Source organism: Lepus europaeus, unplaced genomic scaffold (assembly GCF_033115175.1).
Source record: "Lepus europaeus isolate LE1 unplaced genomic scaffold, mLepTim1.pri SCAFFOLD_29, whole genome shotgun sequence".
In the NCBI taxonomy this organism is placed as follows: Eukaryota; Metazoa; Chordata; class Mammalia; order Lagomorpha; family Leporidae; genus Lepus; species Lepus europaeus.
This window is the reverse complement of record NW_026909167.1, coordinates 483331-507288: the sequence shown is the minus strand read 5'-3', so window position 1 is coordinate 507288 and position 23958 is coordinate 483331. Positions and strand designations below refer to the sequence as shown.

Sequence of the window (23958 nt, the reverse complement as noted above, 5' to 3'; positions counted from 1 at the left end):
TAAAACATATTTTGTTTTAAAGAACAGAATTAATTTGGTATCTTGGTTTTACCCAGATCATCAGATAATGTTTTCTTAATGTTTACTTTTAAATACTTAACTTTTGTTAAAATCCTATACCTACTAATCCCAAATTTCTAGAAGTATCTGCTTATATATGTTGTTTCTCCTCTTTTTTAGGGCGGCACAGTTAAAATCAAAGATCTTACCTTGCCTGAATTGATAGGGATAATGGATACCTGTTTTTGCCGCTTGGTAAGAATTAAATGCTACTGATTAACTAAAAAACTATGACTTTTGTGAATCTTTGAATTTAAGAGTGTCTACATCAGTGTTGAGCAAGAAATACATGTAATGCAAGGCTTCATAAGATGTGTGTTCAGTTTCGCAGACCAAAGTTTGCTAAGTCTAGTAAACAAACTTCATCTTCTCATCTGGATGATGTGATGTTCTCATTCTGGGTGAAGGGATATTTCTTTTCAACAAAGGTATTATTGTAGCTATTACAGTAAGTCCCCCCCCCCCCCCGCCGCCTTTTAAAGACTTATATATGGGGGCCGGCGCTGTGGCGCAGCATGTTAACACCCTGGCCAGAAGCGCCTGCATCCCCTATGGGCGTCAGTTTTAGTCCCGGCTGCTCCACTACTGTCCAGCTCTCTGCTGTGGCCTTGGAAAGCAGTAGAAGATGGCCCAAGTGCTGGGGCCCCTGCACCTGTGTGAGAGACCCAGAGGAAGCTCCTGGCTTCGGATCAGTGCAGCTCGAGCTGTAGCAGCCAATTGGGGAGTGAACTTTCAGATGGAAGACCTCTCTCAATCTCTCTGCCTCTCTCTCTCTGCCTGTCCTCTCTGTGCAACTCTTGACTTTCAAGTAAAATCAATAAATCTTTAAAAATAATAGACATATATTTATTTGAGAGACAAAGTCATAGACAGGGAGAGAGACAGAGAGGTCTTGCATCCATTGGTTCACTCCCCAAATGGCTGCAACAGCTGGAGCTGAGCTCATCCAAAGCCAGGAACTTCCTCCAGGTCTCCCACGTGGGTACAAGGGCCCAAGTACTTAGGCCATCTATTACTGCTTTCCCAGACCATAGCAGAGAGTTGGATAGGAAGTGAAGCAGCCAGGACTCAAACTGGCACCCATATGGGATGCTGGTACTGCAGTTGGAGGCTTAGCTTACTACACCACAGTGCCAGCCCCAATATCCCTTAAGTTAGCCAGTGAAATAAACCTGTAATTGGAAGGCTCCATAAGTTACCATGGAATTGAAACAGAAGGAGTGTTGCATTGATTTTGGAGAGATCTTTATCCTAATCTAGGATAAATTGTTGTAAACTGGCTGTCTTCTATGAAGAAAATTTTAGTGTTCTATACATGCTGGATATATGTCTTCTCTAGATGGTGGTATTTACTGTGGAAACATTTCTCCTTGGGACAAGTTTATTGCCCACTCTTTTCTGACTACCCTCCCCTCTTTTTAAAGAAGATTTATTTATTTGAAAGGCAGCATGATGAGTAGGGTCGGGGAAGACCAATATTGAGATCATCTGTCTGCCAGTTCACTTCCCATATGGCTGCCAACTCCATGTCTCTCCCGTGAGTGACAGGGCCCAAGTACAGAAGCCATCCTCCACTGCCCTCCCAGGCATATTAATGGGAAACTGGATTGGAAGCAGGGTGGCTGAGATTAGAACCGGCACTCTGATGTACTGTACCATGTTGGTATTGCAAGCAGTGGGTTAACCTGATACATCCCAATGCTAGCCTCAACCTCTTTCTTTTTAATAAGAAATTAAAGTACTGTTTTTAGAAGTATGTAATATTTGTTCATTTGTTCATTCAGGAAATACTGATTGCCAGTTTTCATGAAGTGCTTTTAATGAGTGTTTCATGTCTGTAATTTTATTAGGTCTTGTATCAACTCTCTTTGGTATATGTATTACATTATCTGCCTAAGGTTACATTTCTTGGCAGAGAGAAAATGCCAGATTCCTAATCCTGCCTCTTTGTCTTCTAAAGCTGTCTCTTATATCTTAGTTAGCTTTAGAGATTGACAGTTTTAGTGAGATTGGGAAGGGAGATGAGCATTGCTGGGAACAGATAAGTATAGAAACAGTTGTGACGATAGGTCAATAAGTGGGGACAGAGGTGTGGGGTTAATTATGTCAGGGAGAGTAGGAAAGGCTGTTGACAGGAAGTGAAGAATGGTGGCAGGAGGGATCATGGTTTTGTGGTTTGTGGTAAGGCGTGGAGCTGAGTGTTCAGGTTGGGGAGTCACATAGAGCTGCCTGACAGTCGGAGGACTGCAGGCCTAGTGAGGGCTGTGGGCAGAGAGGAGGAGGGAAGGGGTGATAAGGAGGGTGTCTGCTAATGTTGAGGAACATTCTGTGAGACGTTCAGGACTGCATCTCAGAGTTTAGTTGTTAGGGCAGTTGTTTGTAGTCTGCGGATCTGTTTTCTGAACACTAGTTATACATATGCCTAAATTATTAATTTTTATGTTTATTTCTCCTTTCATTATACAGTGGCATGTGTCTTGCTCAGTTGCAGAATTCTTGGACTTTAGTGTAAAGTATAACTGTATAAACTTGGGCATATTATTTAAACTGTTTGCATGTAAAAGAAAAATGCCATGTGAGGAAAAAATCAGATGTATGAAATATATATTATAATACTAAGAATAAAGTAGCCACTCAGTTATGGCTATTGTTGATATTCCCAGCCTTTACCACATGATTCCACGCATATGTTAGCCACTCAGGGGAAATGTTGACTATATTTGTTTTAAGGAAAAGCCCTCTGGAGGCCAGCATTGTGGTATAATAGGGTAAGCCTCTGCCTGCCATGCCGGCATCCCATATGGCGCCGGTTCAAGTCCTGGCTGCTTTACTTCTGATCCAACTTCCTGCTTACATGCCTGGGAAAGCAACAAAAGATGACCCAAAGGCTTGGGCCCCTGCACCCACACGAGAAACCTGGAAGAAGCTCCTGGCTTTGGCCTGGCCTAGCCCCAGCCATGTGGCCATTTGGGGAGTGAACCAGCGGATGGAAGATTCTGTCCTTCCCTCCCTCTTTCTCCTTTTCCTCTTCTTTCTAGACTGACTTGGCCTCTCTGATGGATTTTTTTTTTAAAGAAAAAGCCCCCTGGTTGAAGGGAAAGAGGAAAACCCAAGTGTAATTTCTTGAAAAATATAAGTGCTTTTGCTGCTGGTTGGGTTAATGGTGATGAGAATAAAAAAAAGAATAATTGAGTGACTAAGGACCTATTAAGTTCTTTTTCTTTAAAGATCTTTTATTTATTTGAAAGTCAGAGTTAGACAGGAGAGGTAGAGAGAGAGAGAGGTCTTCCATCCACTGGTTCATTCCCCAAGTGACCGCAACAGCCAGAGCTGCGCCAAACTGAATCCAGTAACTGCTTCTGGGTCTCCGTGTGGATGAAGGGACCATAGCAGAGAGCTGGATCGGAAGTGCAGTAGCCAATATTCAACCTGCACCCGTATGGGTTGCCAGCACTGCAGGTGGCAGCTTTACCTGCTACACCACAGCACCGGCCCCCCCATTTAGTTCTAAACTTGTGAATTTCCAGTTTATGGATTTTTATTGACTATTATAGAATTGATTGCTTTTGGATGCCACATAAAGAAGCACTCTAATTTTATTATTGTCCACACCTATTGCATACTAAATTATATATGAGAATGCCTTTTAACAGATCATCATTTAAAGTACATAATTCTTGAAAAACCTTAAACACTGAAAGTGAATTCTAACTCTTGCTGTCTTCTCTGACTTTCCCTTTAATCATCTTTCAAGTCTTGTATGTAACCTTACATGTATTGGTCTGTGGCACTCAATCCTTTGGCTGCTGGGGCAGTGTGGACTTTCCAGACCCTTGTGCATCACCGTCAGTATGTGCCCTGTTTTCTGTCTTCATAGATAACCTGGTTAGAAGGCCATTCCTTGGCACAGACAGTATTTACATGCCTTTACATTCATAATCCAGACGATGTGTAAGGACCTTAACTGTAGTGCTGTTTGTAGTCATGAAATCTGGCATTATAGTCGTTAAAATCTTCCTCACTATCCGTCAGTAGGAGACTCATTCAGAGGTGCTGTGTTCACACAATCAAGGATTATACTTCCTTGGTAACACCTGTATCCCATCCTGGAGTGCTTGCGCTCAAATCTCAGTTCTGCTCAGGATTCTGGCTTCCTGCTGATGCGTAACCTGGGAGGCAGTGGTGATGGCTCAAGTAGCTGGGTTCCTGCTACCCATGTGTGAGACCTGGATTGAGTTTCCAGCTTCCAGGTTCAGTATGGCTCAGCCCTGACTGTTGTGGGCATTTAGGGAGTGAACTGGTGGAAGAGAGGTTTCAGTCTTTGTCTGTCTCTTTCATATCCCTCTTCTCTCTTCCCTCTGCCTTTTGGATGAATAGCAGAATTTTTTAATGGCTGTAGATGTATGTATACAGTAGAAGATTAGATCCTCCAAATGAAGGGAGTCAGATGGAAGCATGTGCAGCCTGCTAACATTTTACTATTTTAAAAAGGGAAGGAATTAGTTAAATCTTCATACACAGGAAGATAACAGAGGTAACATATACCTGTTTCATATTACTACTCCTGTACTATTTTTTCAGTGAACTAGGAATTTTAATGACAAATTAAAATTGAATTTCTGTGTATCTCCTGCATGCACTTACTAACAAATGGAAGTAGTCCTCAAGGAAAGAACTAGAAGGACAAAAGTAATAGAAATATTTTAGGAAAAATAAAGACAACAAAATAATGAATTTTTATGTATTGAGAGCTCATTTAAAGAAAGCATTAAGGCCCAAATGAATAAATGAGTATAAAATAACTAGCTTATTCATGAAAGTTAACAAATGACTGTAATATTAAAAATATTAGCCTCTGTATAATTCAGAAATTATAAATTAATAAGTACCCCATTTTTTATTAATTTTTTAAAAAACAGTCAATGTTGGCAAGAATGTGGTGAATTGCCACTTCAGTTTTTACTGATGGGAAGTGCATTACCAGTTTAGCAATATGTATATCAAGAGGCTTAAACATCTTAATACCTTTTTTTAAAAATTTTATTTATTTATTTGAGAGGCAGAGTTATAGACAGAGGGAGAGACAGAGAGAGAGAGGTCTTCCATTTACAGATTTGCTTCCCAAATGGCTGCAACGACCAGGGCTGGAACAGTCTGAAGACAGGAGCCAGAAGCTTCTTCCAGGTCTCTCACATGGATGCAGGGGCCCAAGCACTTGGGCCATCTTCTACTGCTTTCCCAGGCTGTTGATAGGGAGCTGAATCAGAAGAGGAGCAGCTGGGACACGAACTGGCACCCATATGGGATGCTGGTGCTGCAGGCAGAGGCTTGGCCTACTAAGCCAGAGCTCCAGCCCCTGTTAATACTATTTAAACTGGTTATTTCACCTCTAAAACTCTGCCTTAAAGAAATAATTAGGGGACCATAGTGGGTAAAGCTGCCTCTTGCATTGCTGGTATGGGCACTGGTTCAAGTACCAGCTGCTCCACTTCCCATCCAGCTCTCTGCTGTGTCCTGGGAAGGCAGTGGAAGATGGCTGAAGTCCTTGGGCCCATACACTGATGTAGGAGACCCGGAAGAAGCTCCTGGCTTCGGATTGGCTCAGCTCCAGGCATTGAGGTCATCTGGGGAGTGAATCAGCAGATGGAAAACTTCCCTTTCTCTCTGCCTTTGCCTCTGCCTCTCTGTAACTCTGCCTTTCAAATAAATAAATAAATCTTTTAAAAAAGTTAGGAATGTGGATGCTTTATGCCCAAATATGTTAGTCGGAGTTTTTGGAAATGCAGAGTTAACATCAAAGTGTTATCATTATAGTTGAAATAAATTATTGTATCTGTTGAATTGTAGTCATTAGTGTGATGTCAGCGAGTGTTTAATAACTTAAGAAAATGCACGCTTAGCTCTGAGTTTTTTATTGAGGTGCCTGACTGGTCTGTCAGGTATACTCTTGCTAACAAGCTTACCTCTAAGAGGAAAAGAAAAAAATACATATTTAAGCAGCTTATAAAAAACACATAGCCAACTATGTAAAAATAAAACTGAAAGAAATCAGCCAAAGGCTAGCTTCTAGACTGGAAAGAGGCTGTTTTTCCTATTTTAGTGTTTATAGTTTGTCTTTTGCAATTAGAAAAAAACTACCAATTGCCTAATAAAAGGCCTTATAGAGAACTGGTAATCCATAAAATGATTTGCATCAAACATTGATTTTTTTAAAATTTATTTGAAAGAGTTACAGGGAGGCAGAGACAGAAAGAAACAGATGTTCCACCTGCTGGTTCACTCCCAAATGGTTGCAACGGCCGTAGCTGAGCCGATCCGAAGCCAGGAGCCAGAAACTTCTTCCAGAAACTTCTCCCATGTGGGTGCAGGGACCCAAGGACTTGGGCCATCTTCTACTGCTTTCCCAGGCCATAGCAGGGAGTTGGATCAGAAGTGAAGCAGCCGGGACTTGAACCAGCACCCATATGAGATGCCGTCACTGCAGGATGGCTTTACCTGCTTTGCCACAACACCAGCCCTACAAACATTGATTTTAAAATGGATGCTTCTGAAGTTTCTAGCTGCTGGTGCATTTTGGTCTCAGATATGTCTCCTGAGTTGGAGAGGTTTTCAGTTACCTAAAACATAATTTAATATCTTGTTCACATGTGCAAAAAAAATGGGAATCACAAATTCCCCATCCAACCACTTTTCTTCATGGATTCTGTATGTTGCAACATGGTGTCTTGTTAATACTATTTTTTGCTCTTACCCCCTATGTTCAGATTCTTTTGTTTTGACTTGCAAATGTCTTGAATCTGGGCACTGTTTTTTCTTTCCTGTCGTCATTCCTGCTCTAGTTTTTGCACTAGTCAGCTTGTGGACACTGTAGGGTATGTGGACTTTACATGTGGAGATGTTTCCTCTGTATAATACGCTTCATAGGGTCTGGCGTTGTGGCGCAGTAGGTTAAGCTGCTGCTTGTGATGCTGCTGTCTCTTGTTGGAATGCCAGTTGGTGTCTCACCTGCTTAGCTTCAGATCCAGCTTCCTGCCAGTGCGTCTGGGAAGGCAGCAGTTGATGACCCAGGGTTTGGGCCCCTGACCCCCATATGGGAGACCAGGAGGGGGCTCCTGGCTTCAGCCTGGTCCAGCCCTTGCCATGCAATGTAAACCAGCAGATGGAAGATCTGTCCATTCCTCTGTCACTCTACTTTTCAATTAAGTAAATAAATATCTTTAAAAAGAGGCAAATAATCTTTATAATGGCAATGATTGTATCTTACCATTGTATCCCTGGTATCCAGCCCAAACCAGCCTCCATGGTGTGCTCAGAAAATGGTTTAGAAATGAGAGATGAATGAATAAAAAGCCTGTGCACTGCTTTATTCACCCTGAAGTGCTGATTTAAGCATGCTGCTCTTTGGTCTGCATCTCTCTTTTTGAATGACTCACTCCAAGCCCCGCTCTCACTGTCCTTCAGTAACAGAGAGCTTCAGTTCATGGATGTGGACGCCTTATTCCTCTGTTGTTTTCTCCATGTCCTTGCCACTGCCCACTGCTGAAGCCACTCAAACCCTTTGTCCTTCATCATTTGTATCACTTACTCGGAAAACCCCAACCATCCGCCTACTCTGCTAGAGAAAACCCACATCTGTGTGTCTGTTCTCACTTGAATTTTAAAACTAAATCTCAGGGGACCAGCGCCATGGTGTGATAGGTTAATCCTCTGCCTGCGCTGCCGTCATCCCAGATGGGCGCTGGTTTTAGTCCAGGTTACTTCACTTCCAATCCAGCTCTCTGCTGTAGCCTGGGAAAGCAGTAGAAGATGGCCCAAGTCCTTGGGCTCCTGCCCCTGCCTGGGAGTCTGCAAAGAAGCTCCTGGCTCCTGGCTTCGGATCTGTGCAGCTCTGGCCATTTGCAGAGTGAACCAATGGATGGAAGACCTTTCATTCTGTCTCTCCCTTTCACTGTCTGTAACTCTACCTCTCAAATAAAATAAATAATGTAAAAGAAAACAAAAAACTAAATCTCAGATGGGTACTCAACACTGGAGACAGTCCTGTCCTACACTTGGTAGTGAGTTTGCTTCTCAAAGAGGCTTTTTCACATCTTTTATTTTTAGACCTCCCAGTGCCAACCCTCTTTACTTTCAGCTTGCTTTATACTTTACTGAACCAGCCGCTGCAAGCAGACGTTATCAGAAGTACCTCTCTCAGTCACAAGTGCCAATCTGCTTTAGTAGCCATATACCTCTGTTAAAATGAATGTGCCCCTGTAGCAGTCTAGGCTCAGCCCTGCCACCTGTGTTCCACTTTCCATCCCCTCTTGTCTCTTGTGGCTCCTAAACTTGTTTTTGTGTTGCATTGCTAGTCTGTGCGTCACTGCAAAATTGTTCTTACTGGCATATGAACACGCTTTAATGTCATTCATTTAAAAAGAGAACACCACAGTTCCCTTGGTCCCATGGCTCCTTACATCTACAATCCCATTTTCTGCTGCCCTCACAATAAGGACTTTGAATGAGCTGTTCATATTTGGGTATTTTGTTTCTCTTCTTATGTCTCCTTACCCACTGCAGGTGGTCATCGGCCACCACTACTGCAGCAAAATTGGCCTTTTTGTATCTCACTAAATCCTGTGCTCTCATCCCTTCCTCTAAGCTCTGAAGTTATGAGACCCAGCTGACCACACTTGGAAATTCTTCTCTTTGTATCAGAATCTCTTGTATTTCTTTCCACCTTATTCTGATATGTCTCTTTCCTCTGCTTGCCTTTCTACATGCTAGAGTGCTTACTCCTGGATTCCCTCTTCCTAGGTTGATTTCCTTCAGTGTTTTTTTAATACCAGCTCTGCTGATCACATCCATATTTATGTCTCTAGTCCCTGTGCCTTCTTGACTTCTAGGATTAAGTAAGCGCTTTCTTAAATTTTTCATTTGGATGACCAAAGAAATTGCAAACTTTTCTGCTGTTAAACATACTTCTTCCAAAGTCTGCCTCATTTCAGGAAATGGTACTAGTATGTATCAGTTACTCGGATCAGAAACATCAAATAGGCCAGCGCCATGGCTTAACAGGCTAATTCTCTGCCTTGTGGCGCTGGCACACCGGGTTCTAGTCCCAGTTGGGGTGCCAGATTCTATCCCAGTTGCCCCTCTTCCAGGCCAGCTCTCTGCTATGGCCTGGGAAGGCAGTGGAGGATGGCCCAAGTGCTTGGGTCCCACACCGGCATGGGAGACCAGGAGAAGCACCTGGCTCCTGCCATCGGATCAGCGAGAAGCGCCGGCTGCAGCAGCCATTGGAGGGTGAACCAACAGCAAAAAGGAAGACCTTTTTCTCTGTCTCTCTCTCACTATCCACTCTGCCTGTCAAGAAAAAAAAAAAAAAAGAAACCTCAAAGAGATGCTTGATATTGTGTATTTTATCTCATATCCATATTCATCTCTTAAATGTATGGATTTCAGTGACTTCTTTTTCCCACTGTTATAATCCAAATCCAAATCACCATCAATTGCTGCTTGAACTTTTGGATAGAGTCTGGTATCTGATATCCCCTAGTGCTGTTTTTTGTTCTGAAATCCACAAAGTTTCAAGAGTGATCTTTTAATGCCAAATGACTACTTTGCTCTCAGTCCTCCAGTAGCTTAGATTAAGTTCTTGTTACTGTGGCTTATCTTTGTTACATAGACCCAGTTTTTTTCTAGATTTTTCTTGGGGAACTTACCATTTCACAGGTGGGACTTCCAGGTATGTTTTCTCTGCTCGATGTTGGGCTACTTATATTTTATTTAAAAAAATGGAAGATTTTACATTGTGGGGGAAAAACATAGATGTTTGCTCTTAAAAATTAAGAGACCTTGGGGCTGTCACAGTGGCTGACTTGGTTAATCCTCCACCTGCGACGCTGGCATCCCATATAGGCGCTGGATTCTAGTCCCGGTTGCTCCTCTTCAAGTCCAGCTCTCTGCTGTGGCCTGGGAAGGCAGTGGAGGATGGCCCAAGTGCTTGGACACCTGCACCCACGTGGGAGACCAGGAGGAGGCACCTCTCTCCTGGCCTTGTATCAACGTGTTGCTGGCTGTAGTGGCCATTTGTGGGGGGATGAACCAATAGAGTGAAGACCGTCCTTTCTCTCTCTCTCTCTCTTTCTCTCTCTCTCTCTTTCAGTGTCTAACTCTGTCAAATAAATAAAATAAAATTAATTACAAAATTAAGAGACCTGAACACACTGGCCCTGTGATCATTTATGGCTGCATATAGGCTGCTGCTGATGCAGGCAGGGGCTTAACCTGCTACACCAAAGTGCCAGCCCCAAACTATGCTGTTTTACAATGAATTTGAAACTGTTGGAGAAGTTTCTGTTAATGGCATTCTCAAGTATTAAAAAAAATTTAAAGATTTATTTATTCAATTGAGTTAGAGTGAGAAAGGGGAGGGGTTGGGAGAGCACGCTAGAGTGAGCAAGCTTCCATCAGCTGGTTCACTTCCCAAACGGCTACAATGGGCATTGCTGGGCTAGGCCGAAGCCAGGAGCCAGGAGCTTCATTTAGGTCTCCCACGAGGGTGCAGAGGCCTAAGCACTTGGGCCATCTTCTACTGCTTTCCTAGGTGCATCAGCAGATTGGCAATGGAGCAGCCAGGACAAAAACCAGCACCCCTATAGGATGCTGGTGCTGCAGACAGCAGCTTAACCTGCTGCACCATAGTGCTGGCCTCAAGTAGTGAAAATTGAGCACTCTAAATTCTTTTAGGTTTCTGCCAGTGTTATTCATAGAATTAGGTAATTAAAGGCAGAGTGCTGCACTTCTGGATGAGGAGAATACAGCTCACAGGAGTTAAGTAACCTTTCTTGCGTCATGTTTATGGGTGTGTCCTTTTTAAGTGGCAGCTCCAGGGCTGGAATGCACATCTTCCACCAGATCTTCCTTTGCTACTGCCCTGAAATTCTGTGAAATAAAATATTCAGCTGTAACTCTTACATTAACTAGATGCCTTCACATTTTAGTGTAAGACAGGTCAGTATTGATGTAACTTTGTTTTTATGATGCAATTTTGTAAAGATTACTGATTTTTTTTTCTAACAGGGTTAGTTTCAATAACATCAGGGATTTCAATTAATAAATCATTTTAAAAGAAAATAATAGTACTGTAGGCCATATGCTTTTGCTGTTTCAGTATCTGACATTTTTGCTTGATATTTATAGTTTATATCAAAATTATTTATAGTTTATATCAAAACCAACTTTATGTAGCGTTAATAGAAGAAAGATATATGACGTGTCTTTTTTTCCCTTAAATATTTTTGCTAAAAGTATATTCTTATGTATACTTAGAAAATTAGTGCTTTACATTGTATATTTGTAATCTAATAGTCTTCCAAGTTTGTGTTTGTTTTAATTGACCTTTTTTAAAATTTTAGAGTACTCGAAGTCAACAAGGAGAAGAAAGAGATCCAGAAGTTGAACTAGAAGTAATTGAACTTATTTTCTGGTAGATAATATCAGAGAAGTCTACCTGTTAATGCTGTAGTTTTATGAACTGCGTTAGTAATTTATGGAAGCCCTTTTAAGGTATTTCTTTAAAAATTGGACATTGCAAGGGATTTTATTTCCCTTGTATTTGTTTTGATAGAATGATAATACAACTGTTTCAAATACATGATTTCAGAACTCTTCAGTATTCCTGTGAGGTAGGAAGAAAAATATCTTTCACAGGTGATGGCAAACAGGAACTTCACAGTATCAAAAGCTGGTGATTTTGTCAAGATCCTAAATATTCTGACGGTGCCTGAAGCACTTTTTATTCATTCCTTCTTAAAATGCCACTTAAAGCAGTTTACGCGATAGTGTAGCTTTTGACCTAAGGGATTAAATCGGTCCTACGAATATAGAACTTTCTCTTTATGTTACATTTCAAAAGAACAGGCTTTTTAAAAATTTTATTTATTGTGTTTACTACAGTGCCTTTTCCAGCCTTTTGAAAAATCTCTAAGAAGATGTGTGTTTATGTAGTAAGTTATTAACAAGCTTCAGGACTTAAAGTAATATATTTTAAGATGATATTCCTGGGATGGGCTTTGCCTGTTTTAACGTCAATTCCTTTCTTTCTTTTTTTTTTTTTTTTACCACCAACAGTGTTTAGCAGTATTCAGCAGAGTGAAATTTACTCGAGTCTTACTGACAGTACTTATAGCCTTTACTAAGAAAGAGGTAAGGCTGTTTCCATAACTTGTCTTTCTATTCTAGTGATGTTTGGATGGGATGCCGTATTGAAGCACTCCTGAAACTTTTCTGTTGATGTGTCCCTGATCTCAAATACGAGCCTGGGTGTATTTACACCAGAGCAACGCAGGTGGTTTTCTGAAGAAGTCACGTGAATGTTACATTTTCCACCATAATGCACCCATGACTGTTAGTGATCTCAAAACTGTATCTTACGTTACTAGTAAACAAAACAGCAGAAGCTAAAACTGCTTGTGAGTTGTCACATTTTGTGAACTGAAAGGAGAAAGTAAAATTGGCAAATTTAGGTAGGCCTATTCTTCCTTCAATTAAATAATTAACTGTTGGATTTGCATAGAACTAAAAGCAAACCCTACATGATGTATATTTTTTTCTTTGGGGTAATTTTGCATTAAGTCACTTTCAGGCTTACTTGTGAATAGTTCATAAGTGGTGAATGGACATCCAGCCTTTGTCATCCAACTTCTGTGATTCTCTTTTTTCTTTCTTTGCCCCAACCTCGATGAAGGACAGTATAATTGTTGATAGTTTTTTTGTTTGTTTGTTTTCTAGAGACTACATCTATGAATTTTATTTAAAAAAAAAGCAAGATAAGTAAACCAGAAAAGTTTCTAATTATTATTATTTTTTTTTTTTAGTTTTTGACACGCAGAGTGGACAGTGAGAGAGAGAGACAGAGAGAAAGGTCTTCCTTTTTGCCGTTGGTTCACCCTCCAATGGCCGCCGCGGTTGGCGTGCTGCGGCCGGCACACCGCGCTGATCCGATGGCAGGAGCCAGGTGTTTATCCTGGTCTCCCATGGGGTGCAGGGCCCAAGCACCTGGGCCATCCTCCACTGCACTCCCTGGCCACAGCAGAGAGCTGGCCTGGAAGAGGGGCAACCGGGACAGAATCCGGTGCCCCGACCGGGACTAGAACCTGGTGTGCCGGCGCCGCAAGGCGGAGGATTAGCCTATTGAGCCGCAGCACCGGCTAGTTTCTAATTATTTTTAATGGATCTTACAAGACACAGATATGAGTTGAAAAAAAACTGATTTCTATTCTAACAGGATCTGGGACTCCTGTATTAAGTGAATAGTTTGTGAAAAGCAGTATCGTTACAGCAATCATTTAATTTCATTATTGTTTATAGGATTTTCCTATTCAATGTATATCTTTCAGTGAAAGCATATGTAAGAATGTTTTTGGTGATTTATTTGCTAGACCAGTGCTGTTGCAGAAGCTCAAAAATCGATGATTCAAGCAGCAGATCTTTTTCTGCCATTCATAATTCATTGCATCATGGCGTCCAGGCCCAGAATGATACTACGAAAGGAGGTAATGACCCATCTTGTCCTTGCTCTTTTTTCTTCTCTCTCTTCGGAAACAGTTTTTGTTCTAAAAATAGCATTGATCCAGTCTGCCTGGATCTTTGAATGTTTTACTCCAGAGACTTAAATGTACTACTGTGCTCTTTTTAAATTCCTTCTAAACTGATAACTGTACTGCAGACCTTGGCTGTCTCCTGTATCTTATTGTTTGGATTCTGCATGTGTATATGTTCTTGTGTCTATGTTGTGCTATCAGTAGCAGTATCTTATTTAATCACCTCACCCTGTTGTTGTTCTGGTCTGAGAGCATGGTCTGTATTACATGGTCTATGCTTACTTCACCAGGCAGGCCCAGGTCTTTCCTGTGGCTTCATTGCATTCACATGCCTCTGTTATAAGATTGTTTAGTGCATTGCATGGTGATTATTTACCTCTTTGCCTTTCCATGAGAATTTGAGTACTTTTTTTTCATTATTTTGAAATTTTATTTCTTTACTTGGAAGATTTGCACTGGCATGTGCAAACGCACATGCACGCATGCGCACACACACACACACACACAGATCTGTCATCTGCTGGTTCACTGCAAAGGCTTCCAGTAACCAGGACTTGGTGAGGCTGACACCAGGAGCCGAGAACGCATTCTGTGTCTCCCTCCTGGGTGACAGGGACCCCAGGACTTGCATTACCTGTTGCCTCCTGGGTATGCATTAGCAGAAAGCTAGATCTAACAGGGAGTGGAAATGGGACTCAAACCCAGGCACTCCCATATGAGATACAGGCATTCCAAGTGCTGTCTTACCCACTGTACCAAGTGCCCGCCTCAGTTTTGAGTCCTTTCAGGCTGCCATAAACTGTCATCTTACTTGTTTATCTCTATAGTGCTTGGCATGTCATTGCCACTCAGATATTGTTTATGAAACAGACTTTAAAGTAGGACTAGAGCATCTTTGTTGTAAAATTTACAACTGGTTAACCTTTTAGATAGCATATAGCAGTTTTGTTTTCCCTTTAAAACTCATTAAAATGAGACGATATTAGTGTTCATTACGATAGTGCTTCCCAGTTGTTGGTCTTGTGACCACAGAGGCAGGTTCTGACTGATTCCCATCACTTCCCTATTCTGCCCCTCCGTCTTTTCAGGAGCAGGCGTTGTGTTCCCTTTCACATGAATTTTTCCTTACTCAAACTTCAGGTAGTAGGGCAGTCCTGAAGGTAATTGGGATCAGGAAATCAACTTTACAATATTTATGTTTCTAGTAATTGTGCTGGATTTGTGTTAATTCTTTAATATTTTTCCCCAGGAGGGGCAGCATATTTATGAAATGAGTGACTGAATGGTATTCTGTAACCTTGAGACATAAAGAAGGTTCTTAGAAATAGCAGCCTATGTATTACGTGTTTACAAAGAGCAGTAAAACTTCTTCAACTCTTAAATGCTTTGAAATCTAGTGTGAGAATACCTTATGAAACCCACCGTATAATATGGATCTGTTAAGTAGTTTTTGCATTGATTCACTCAGTAAGATATCAAAGATGCAAAACAGGAATCTTGCAGATTACTGGGATATGATGTTCCACTTTGCCATATCTGACTATTGTGTGCTATTCTCTAAATCTGCCATCTAGCAAACTGAGGATATTAATTCCCGTAGTAGCTACAGCTGCATATTTCAGACCTGTGCTGAAAAGAAATTTCCTTGGCATGTTCACTATTGCTCTGATTTTTATGGTCTGCTGACAAGCAAGCTTCAGGAAACTGTTTACATAAAATTGGCTTGAATAAACTTCTTAAATGTTTATCATATCTAAAAGATGTAAATAACCCAAAAGTCTATCCAAGGGTGAATAGATAAGTAAAATGTGATCTCGCAATCAAGACCTTGAAAACATAGTAAGTAGAAGAAATCTTTTACAGAAGATCACATATTATATGATTTTCATTTATATAAAATGTCCAGAGTCAGCAGATCCACAGAGATGGAAAACACAAGTGGATGAGTGAATACTCAGGATTGAGGGGAGAATAGAGGCAGGGCAGAAGAGTGCTTTCTAGTGGGAGCAGAGTTCTTCCTTGAGGGGATGGAAATGTTCTAAGCTTGATTGTGGCACTGATTTCAGAACTGAATATTCTACTTTTTTAAGATTATTTTATTTATTTGGAAGACAAAGTTACAAAGAGAGGTAGAGACAGAGAATTCTTCCATCTGCTGGTCACTCCCCAGTGGCCACAAAGGCCACAGCTGCGCTGATCTGAAGGCAGGAGCTACCTCCAGGTCTCCCATGCGGGTGCAGGGACCCAGGGACTTGGACCATCTTCCACTGCTATCCCAGGCCACAGCAGAGAGCTTCATGGGAGGAGGAGCAGCCGGGACTATAATCAGCACCCATATGGGATGCTGGCACTTCCAGCCAGGGCTTTAACCCGCTGCGCCACAGCGCCAGCCCCACAACTGAATATTCTAAAAACTGGAACACCTTCAATAGGTGAATTTATATGGTGTGTTAATTATATCTCAGAAGAGTTAGAAGTAAGAAATCACCATAGTATCGTTTTCATGATTTGAGAGAAAAGTGACTTCTATTGAATTTGATATGCAAGCCATCATTTAATTGTAAAGAAAGATAATTTCAGACATTTGAGGTGTAAGAAAACTTATCTCCTAAAGGTTTTGGATGGTGTTCTTCTTTTAAATAGGGGAGTAAATCAAGAAAGAGGGGAGCATGAGTTTTAGGGAATATGAAAATCCAACAAGGAAACCTGACAGCTTAGCATCATGTATGGAGGACAAGTCCAGATTGGAGGTCAGAGGCTCTGGGAGAGTTGTTCCACACAAGATTCAAGACCAGCCATCACCAGTGAAATCCATACCAGAGCCATTCTGTTTGATGTATTGTAAAGAGGTTTAGAGAAGTGGCAAACAGTGCTAAGAAACAAGGGAAACACAAAGTAAGACAGTTACTTCAAAATGTATAGGAAAATAAGTGACTTCCATCATTGCACAAGTTATATGTGCCGAGCCAGGAATATCATTTACTTAATCAAAATGGTGCAAATCTGGACTGAAAGTTGTGATCTAACTGTGTAGGAGGTGCAGGAGCAGAAGTATAGCATGCAGATAATTTATACACTTACAGTACTACTTGTTTTGTCAGTTTTACACCTTACCTGTGAGATGGAAGTCAGAGATAAGGTGTAAAACTAATAAGATAGGGGGTCATACTCTAATTTTGTTACTTGGCAATATATTTGCAAATATGGAAAGAAATAGCTAAGTGGGAGTGTGAGAGATTGCTTCAGGGAAGAAAGAAATCATGGGCTTGGGCAGGTTGGGTAAGTAGAAGATTATTGGCTTTAATAAAAATATCATTTAGGGGCCGGTGCCGTGGCTCACTTGCTTAATCCTTTGCCTGCTGTGCCGGCATCCCATATGGGTGTCAGGTTCTAGTCCCGGTTGCTCCTCTTCCAGTCCAGCTCTCTGCTGTGGCTAGGAAGGCAGTGGAAGATGGCCCAAATGCTTGGGCCCCTGCACCCGCATGGGAGACCATGAAGAAGCACCTGGTTCCTGGCTTCAGATTGGCACATCGCCAGCCGTACCAGCCATTTGGGGAGTGAACCAACATAAAGAAGACCTTTCTCTCTGTCTCCCTCTCTGTCTATATCTCTACCAATAAATAAATAAATAAATAAATAAATAAAGATAAAGTTTCCTCCTCTCGAAAAAAAATAGCATTTAACTATTTGGTTCTGTAACTGCATTCATTTATGACAGAATAGAATAAATTTAAAATTTAGTGTGTGTTAGGAAATAAATGGAGGACATTTCGCCTCGCTGGTAAAGTTGAAGTGCCTCTGTTTGACACCTGGCTCCAGCTCCTGAGTCCACCTTCTTGCTAAAACAGACCCCAGGGGCCAGCAGTGATGGCTCAGGTGATTGGGTTTCTGAGACCTGGATTGAGTTCTCAGTCCTGACTTTGGCCAGGCTCATCCCTGGCTGTTCAAGCATATAAGGGATGAACCAGTAGATGAGAGCTCTCTCTCTCTTATTTCTGAACTAGATATATAAAAACAGATACATCACCTGTAATATGGCCCTTTAACCTCCTGAGACTGATGTTGGCATTGATGCAGAAGCTATGTAGCTTCAACCACGTTGACTTGATTTGCCCACCTTGACAGTATATTGTATAAGAGGTGGAGCTGATATTTTAAAAAATGTATTATAAAGATTTGAGAGACAGAGTGAGCTCCCATTTGCTGATTCACTCCTCAAAATATCCACCATAGGCATGGCTAGGCCAGGAGCCAGGAATACAGTTTAGATCTTCCACATGATGGCAGGAGCCCAGACACATGAGCCATCACTACTGCTCCTCAGGGTCTGCATTTTAGGGAATTGTGGTCAGGAGCTGGGAATCCGATCCTCCACAGATGTGGGCTGCAGCCATCTTCACCACTAGGCGGAATGCCCCCTCTCTGGCATTTTAAAATCACACCCCCCGTTAGAAAGGACTAGGTTATGATGTGCTCATTCTGAGAACTTGAGATTTTCTCTTTTAATTGAATTTTTCTTGTTTAAAAATGCCCGTATATACCTGTACACGTACGTATGTGTGTGCTCCAGAAGGCTCTGGTTTGAAGATGGTGCAGTGGAGCTGCCTCAGATGCTTCTCTAGACCTAACTGAAAACTGTGAGAAATAGGAGAGATAAGAGAACGTTAAGAGTAAATCCTAGATTTTCTTGGCATAAACATAAGTAGATTTGCAAAAGGCCAGTGTTCTTCAAAGCAATTGGTATAAGCTGCAGGACAAAATCAGGGATTCTTTTGAAAGATTCACAAGTGTTGGATACCTGAGCTGACTGTGAGAACTGTGTGATGAATAACCTGGAGAGACAAAAGAAATGAGGCTACCAGAAGACATGCAAGTGTGCTTTGTTTCTGTCGCAAGACTGAGGAGGGACTTTGGATATTAGCACTCAGTAACTGGTAATTCTTCTCTGTACTGGACGGTAACCTCTGTGTGCTTGCACAGACACCTCACATGGAGCTTAGTAGCAAGCTGGTGAGGCTCCCTGCTGGTCTGGAGTACTGTTCTTTTTTTAAGATTTATTTATTTACTTGAAAGTCAGAGTTACACACACACACACAGAGAGAGAGAGAGAGAGAGAGAGAGAGAGAGGTCTTCCATCTGCTGGTTCAGTTCCCAGTTGGCCACAGTGGCTGGAGTTGCGCCGATCCGATCTGGAGCCAGGAGCCAGGAGCTTCTTCTGGGTCTCCCACGTGAGTGCAGGTGCCCAAGGATTTGGGCCATCTTCTACTGCTTTCCCAGGCCATAGCTGAGAGCTGGATCAGAAGTGAAGCAGCTGGGTCTCGACCAGTGCCCATATGGGATGCTGGCACTGCAGGCTGTAGCTCAACCTGCTAAACCACAGTGCTGACCTGACAACTTATTTTTTTAAAGATATTTATTTATTTATTTATTTATTTATTTATTTGAAAGGCAGAGTTACAGAGGCAGAAAGAAAGATAAGGGTGTCTTCCATCTGCTGGTTCACCCCCAGATGGCTGCAGCACCTGGAGCTGGGCCAATCTGAAGGCAGGAGCCAGGAGCTTCTTCCAGGTCTCCCACTCAGGTGCAGGAGCCCAAGGACTTGGGCCATCTTCCACTGATTTCCAAGGCCATAGCAGAGAGCTGAATCAGAAGTGAGGCAGCCAGGACTGGAACCGGTACCCATATGGGATGCCAGCACTGCAGGTAGCGGCTTTACCCGCTATGTCACAGTGCCAGCTCCCTGACAAATTATTTTTAAGCTAAGAACTCAGAATATTCTTTTTTCCATGCCTTTTTTCTGGTGGAAGAAGACTAAGATTAAGAAAAGAATCCAGCCTATTGAGACATAAATGAAAGAGCTGTGGCAAGCATTGGTGTGATTTCTGTGTTGAACTATGGTTACCCTGTAGTGGAAGTTGACTTTATTATGTATAATGTCACATAAGTGTCATGAACCTTGATATTGTAAAGTGAGAATACAACAAAAAGTAAGCAAGAGAGGGACTGATTTTTATATAAATATATATACATATATTTAAGAATTTATTTATTTGAGAGAGAGATTTACAGACAGAGGGAGAGACAGAGAGAAAGGCCTTTTGTCTGTTGGTTCACTCCCCAGTGGCCACAACAGCTAGAGCTGCGCTGATCTGAAGCCAGGAGCCAGGAGCTTGCTTCGGGTCTCCCACGTGGTGCAGGGGCCCAAGGACTTGGGCCACCTTCTGCTTTCCCACGTCACACAGCAGAGAGCTGGATTGGAAGAGGAGCAGCCAGGACTAGAACTGGCACCTGTATGGAATGTCAGCACTGCAGGTGGAGGATTAACCTACTGTGCCATGGCACCGAACCCTAGAGAGACTGATTTTGTCACAGGGTTTCAAAGGTACTGGTTAGAGAGGGTAAATCTATTATAGAGAGACAGGTATATTTCAACATAATGGAGGTAACAGATAGTGATAGAGGCACAGTGATTCAAATTTGGGAGTTGGAAGGATATGGAGGGAGTTTTTTTTTAACATTGTCATTGTTTATCATGGGTAAGAAGGTTAGTAGGTACTTGTGTAAAAAATGTAACTGTAGAGATACTAGTAAAATATCTATACAGTTAACAAAAGAGTACTTCTCAGGAAGAAAATTTAGCTAAGAAAATTGTTTTAGTGCAGGAGGAAATCAAAAGCATCACATTATTTTCTGTTAAGTGGCCACAATACTAAGTTCTGATTCTTTCTCTTCTTTCTTTTCTCTATTCTTGAAAAAGATAACTCCTCTCGTTTTGAGATGCGCTGAGTAAGGTGCACATCTGCACTAGAATAGGCTATTGGGGCCTTACGCTGGGTTAGGACAGGGGCCGCCTGGTAGGTGGGGTATCCTGACATAGCTGTTGTAGACACCTGGGTCAGAAGGGTATGCCTGTAACAGGACGTGCCCTAGCCGTGGCCATGCGAGCCTGTGTGGGGCAAGGACTTGCCCACGTGGGAATGAGGCACACGTCTGCAAAGAGGGGGTCTGGAACACGGTTTTGAGGCAAGTATCTTGAGGAGGGCATCGCCAGCAGTAGGCAGCCTGGCTGGATTTACACCCACATGAGATGAGAAGGATGCAGCTGGGCTTTCGGTGCCTGAACCTACACAGGATTGGGGATCGCCGTAGAGGAGCAGTGTGGTGCTGGGCGGAGACTGAAGTAGGGTGGGAAGGGCGTGCCTGGGAGGGCAGCCTATGCAAGTTTTTGGAGTCAAAAATCAGAGGGGGGCCGGCACTCTGGCACAGCGCATTAACACCCTGGTATGAAGTGTCAGAATCCCATATGGGTCCTGGTTCAAGACCTGGCTGCTCCACTTCCAATCCAGCTCTCTGCTATGGCCTGGGAAAGCAGTGGGAGATGGCCCAAGTCCTCAGATTCCTGCACCCACGTGGGAGACTTGGAGGAGGCTCCTGGCTTCAGATCTGCACAGCTCTGGCCATTGCGGCCAATTGGAGAGTGAACCATCGGATGGAAGACTTCTCTCTCTCTGTCTCTCCTCTGTGTAACTCTGACTTTCAAATAAATAGAAAAACAAAAGTAAGTGAGAGCTGCAAAAATATGTAACATTTAAAAAAAAAAAAACAGAGGAAAGGAGCCCTGGCAGGATTAGGAAGCTGTGCGTGTGTGTGTGTGTGTGTGTCTGTCTGTCTCGGCGTGGGTTGCTGGAACCTGAGTAAACTGCATGGAGGAGGGGCTGTGCAGTGTTGGAGAGCAAGCTTAATAAGGAGGACATCTGATGTCTACATGGGAGTGGCCTGGTGCAGGGCTTCAGAGTGTAAGCATGGTGAAGAGCATGGCCCTGGGGCAGAGGGGGAAGCCCAGTTGTAGGTGTCGCATCACAAGTGAGGCTCTGTGCAGGAGGGTAGGCTGGCACAGCATATCAGAATGTAAGGAGGAAAAGGAGGGTGTCTGCTATGGTTGGGTTGTATTTTGTCTTCCAGAGTTCACATGGTGTCTTGGTCCCTGGTGTGTAGGTGATGAGAGGGTAGAACCTTTAAGAGGTGGGGCCTAGTGGGAGGTAGTTAGCTCATGGGGCACCACCTTGCAAAAGGGGTTAATGCTGATCTCACAGAGAGTTCTCATGTGGGTGAGTTATTGTAAAGCAAGGCCAGTCCATGCAGCTAGTTCCTTTCTGCTTCTCCACTGGGTTGTTTTGCAGCCAAGGGGCACTTCCCAGGACACTGGCTGCATGCTGATTGGATCCTGCAGCCACCAGAACCATGAGCCAGATACCCCTCTGTATAAGTTACACCCATGTAAGTACTCTGTAATTTGTTACAACAACACAGTGGAGCCTGAGACAGTGTTTGAATGGGAAGAAGGCTCCATGTCAGAACTTACAGACTAAGTAGGGTGAAGAAAGGCAAAAAAGTGGCTGCTTCGGGATTTCAGAACTTAGGTGGGGTGGGAGAGCATCCGTGGAGTTCTGATGGCCAGTCATGGTAGTGATAGGAAATTTAGTGAGCGGAATCATGGCCACAAAGAATTCTTGGGACCTATAAATGCTATTGTCAGCTACTGGGATGCTGACAATGCAGGTAGTGGTTTTACCTGCTACGCCACAGTGCCAGCCCCTCCTGTGTTGGTTTGGAGTTCCTTTTCTTGGTGATAGAAAACCCTGTCTTCCATCAACATAAGGAGGAGCTGTGCTTTTAGGTCATTACATTTGCTTATCTCCTTGAGAAAAATATGTTCTAGAGACCTGTATTAATTGTAAAGTCTGTTGGAGGACTCTGTGCATGTGTAATAGCATTTGTGATTTAACATTCAGAGAAACATTGACGCGCTTACTGTTTTTTTCTTTTTAGATCATCCAATTATGATGGGTTCTGAGCCCCTTGTTAACCAGAGGTTACTACTGCCCACCTTCCCTTGATATGCAAAAATAATTAAAAGGGAAGAAATGGCCAACTGTTTTGCAAGAATAATAGATAGAATAAAAACTGTCTGTGAACTTGTGAATTTAACAAACTTACATTGTATCTTGGTAAGTAGAAGGCTTTTCTAGAGTGTAACTTTGTTTTAGTAACAGAGAGTTCATCATGTTTTAAGAAACTGGGGGCTGGCACCGCGGCTCACTTGGCTAATCCTCCACCTGCAGCACCAGCACCCCAGGTTCTAGTCCTGCACAGGGCACTGGATTCTGTCCCAGTTGCTCCTCTTCCAGTCCAGCTCTCTGCAGTGGCCTGGGAAGGCAGTGGAGGATGGCCCAAGTGCTAGGGCCCTGCACCCCATGGGAGACCAGGAGGAAGCACCTGGCTCCTGGCTTCGGATTGGTGCAGCACGCCAGCCATAGTGGCCATTTGGGGAGTAATGCTTCTTACCTGTTTTCTGTGAGAGCTGGAGGATTAAGTGGACTGCATACATACTCATTTAAAAATGGTTTGCACCAAATTTTTGATTTTTCTATGAACTTTTTGAAGTACCCTCGTACACACATCCTATCTAATCTTCATAAGGATTTTATCTTATCCATTTTGGAAGCTAAGCAGCCAAAGTTTAGCAAAGTCAGATGATTAATCCAAGTTTTAAGAGTGGTGTTCTATCCCTAGATTTGGTCTTCAGAACCTTTTATGTAAATGTGTGTGTAAATCTGTGTATGCTTACGTACATGCATACACACAGAGAATGGAGCTTTAAAAATGCGAAATTTGTATTTCTCTAATTCTGTTTCTGAATTAATTCTTTGAAGCCCTTATACACATACATGTTTACCTATATTTTGTGTATTTTTTATAATAAAATGGTGTCATGTTTAGTAACCTGTTTTTTAAACCGCTGATCTCTATATCATGGACTTTTTATGTTATATATACATGTTTCTACATTATCTTAGTGGTTTTTTTTTTGTACTATCATGAGGCATTTATTATTATGTACACCTGAAACTTTTTCCATACTTGGGTTTTCTGTTTTTACTTCACAGCAAGATTATGAAAAGGTCTAAAATATTTATAAATCAAACTTCAACTGGGTTAGAAATGAAATATAAAGAGAATTAAGTCTAGACACAGTGGTGCTGTAAGAGCTTAGATGGTTTTGGCTCATGTTTTGGGTATGAAAAGCAGTATAGCTCATCTCAGGAAATAAAAGCAGGTGCTAAATCACGAAAACCCCAGTCAATTATTTTTAGCATGCCTCTTAATTTTTCTATCTCCTGGTTTCTTGTCTTCTGTGCATGAGTCTTGAACAGGTAACCACTTGAGTGGATGCCGGTGATAGATTGGCCACGGAGGAAGTGTCAGCAAACACAAAAAAGCAAATCCAGCCATTACTATGTACACAGTCCAC

At 42.4% G+C, this 23958-nt stretch overlaps 1 pseudogene; it reads left to right on the top strand.

Annotated features, from left to right (window-relative positions):
• LOC133754728 (N-alpha-acetyltransferase 35, NatC auxiliary subunit-like) overlaps positions 1-23614 on the top strand; it is a 36548-nt pseudogene extending 12934 nt beyond the window's left edge.
• Positions 23615-23958: the final 344 nt, after the last annotated feature.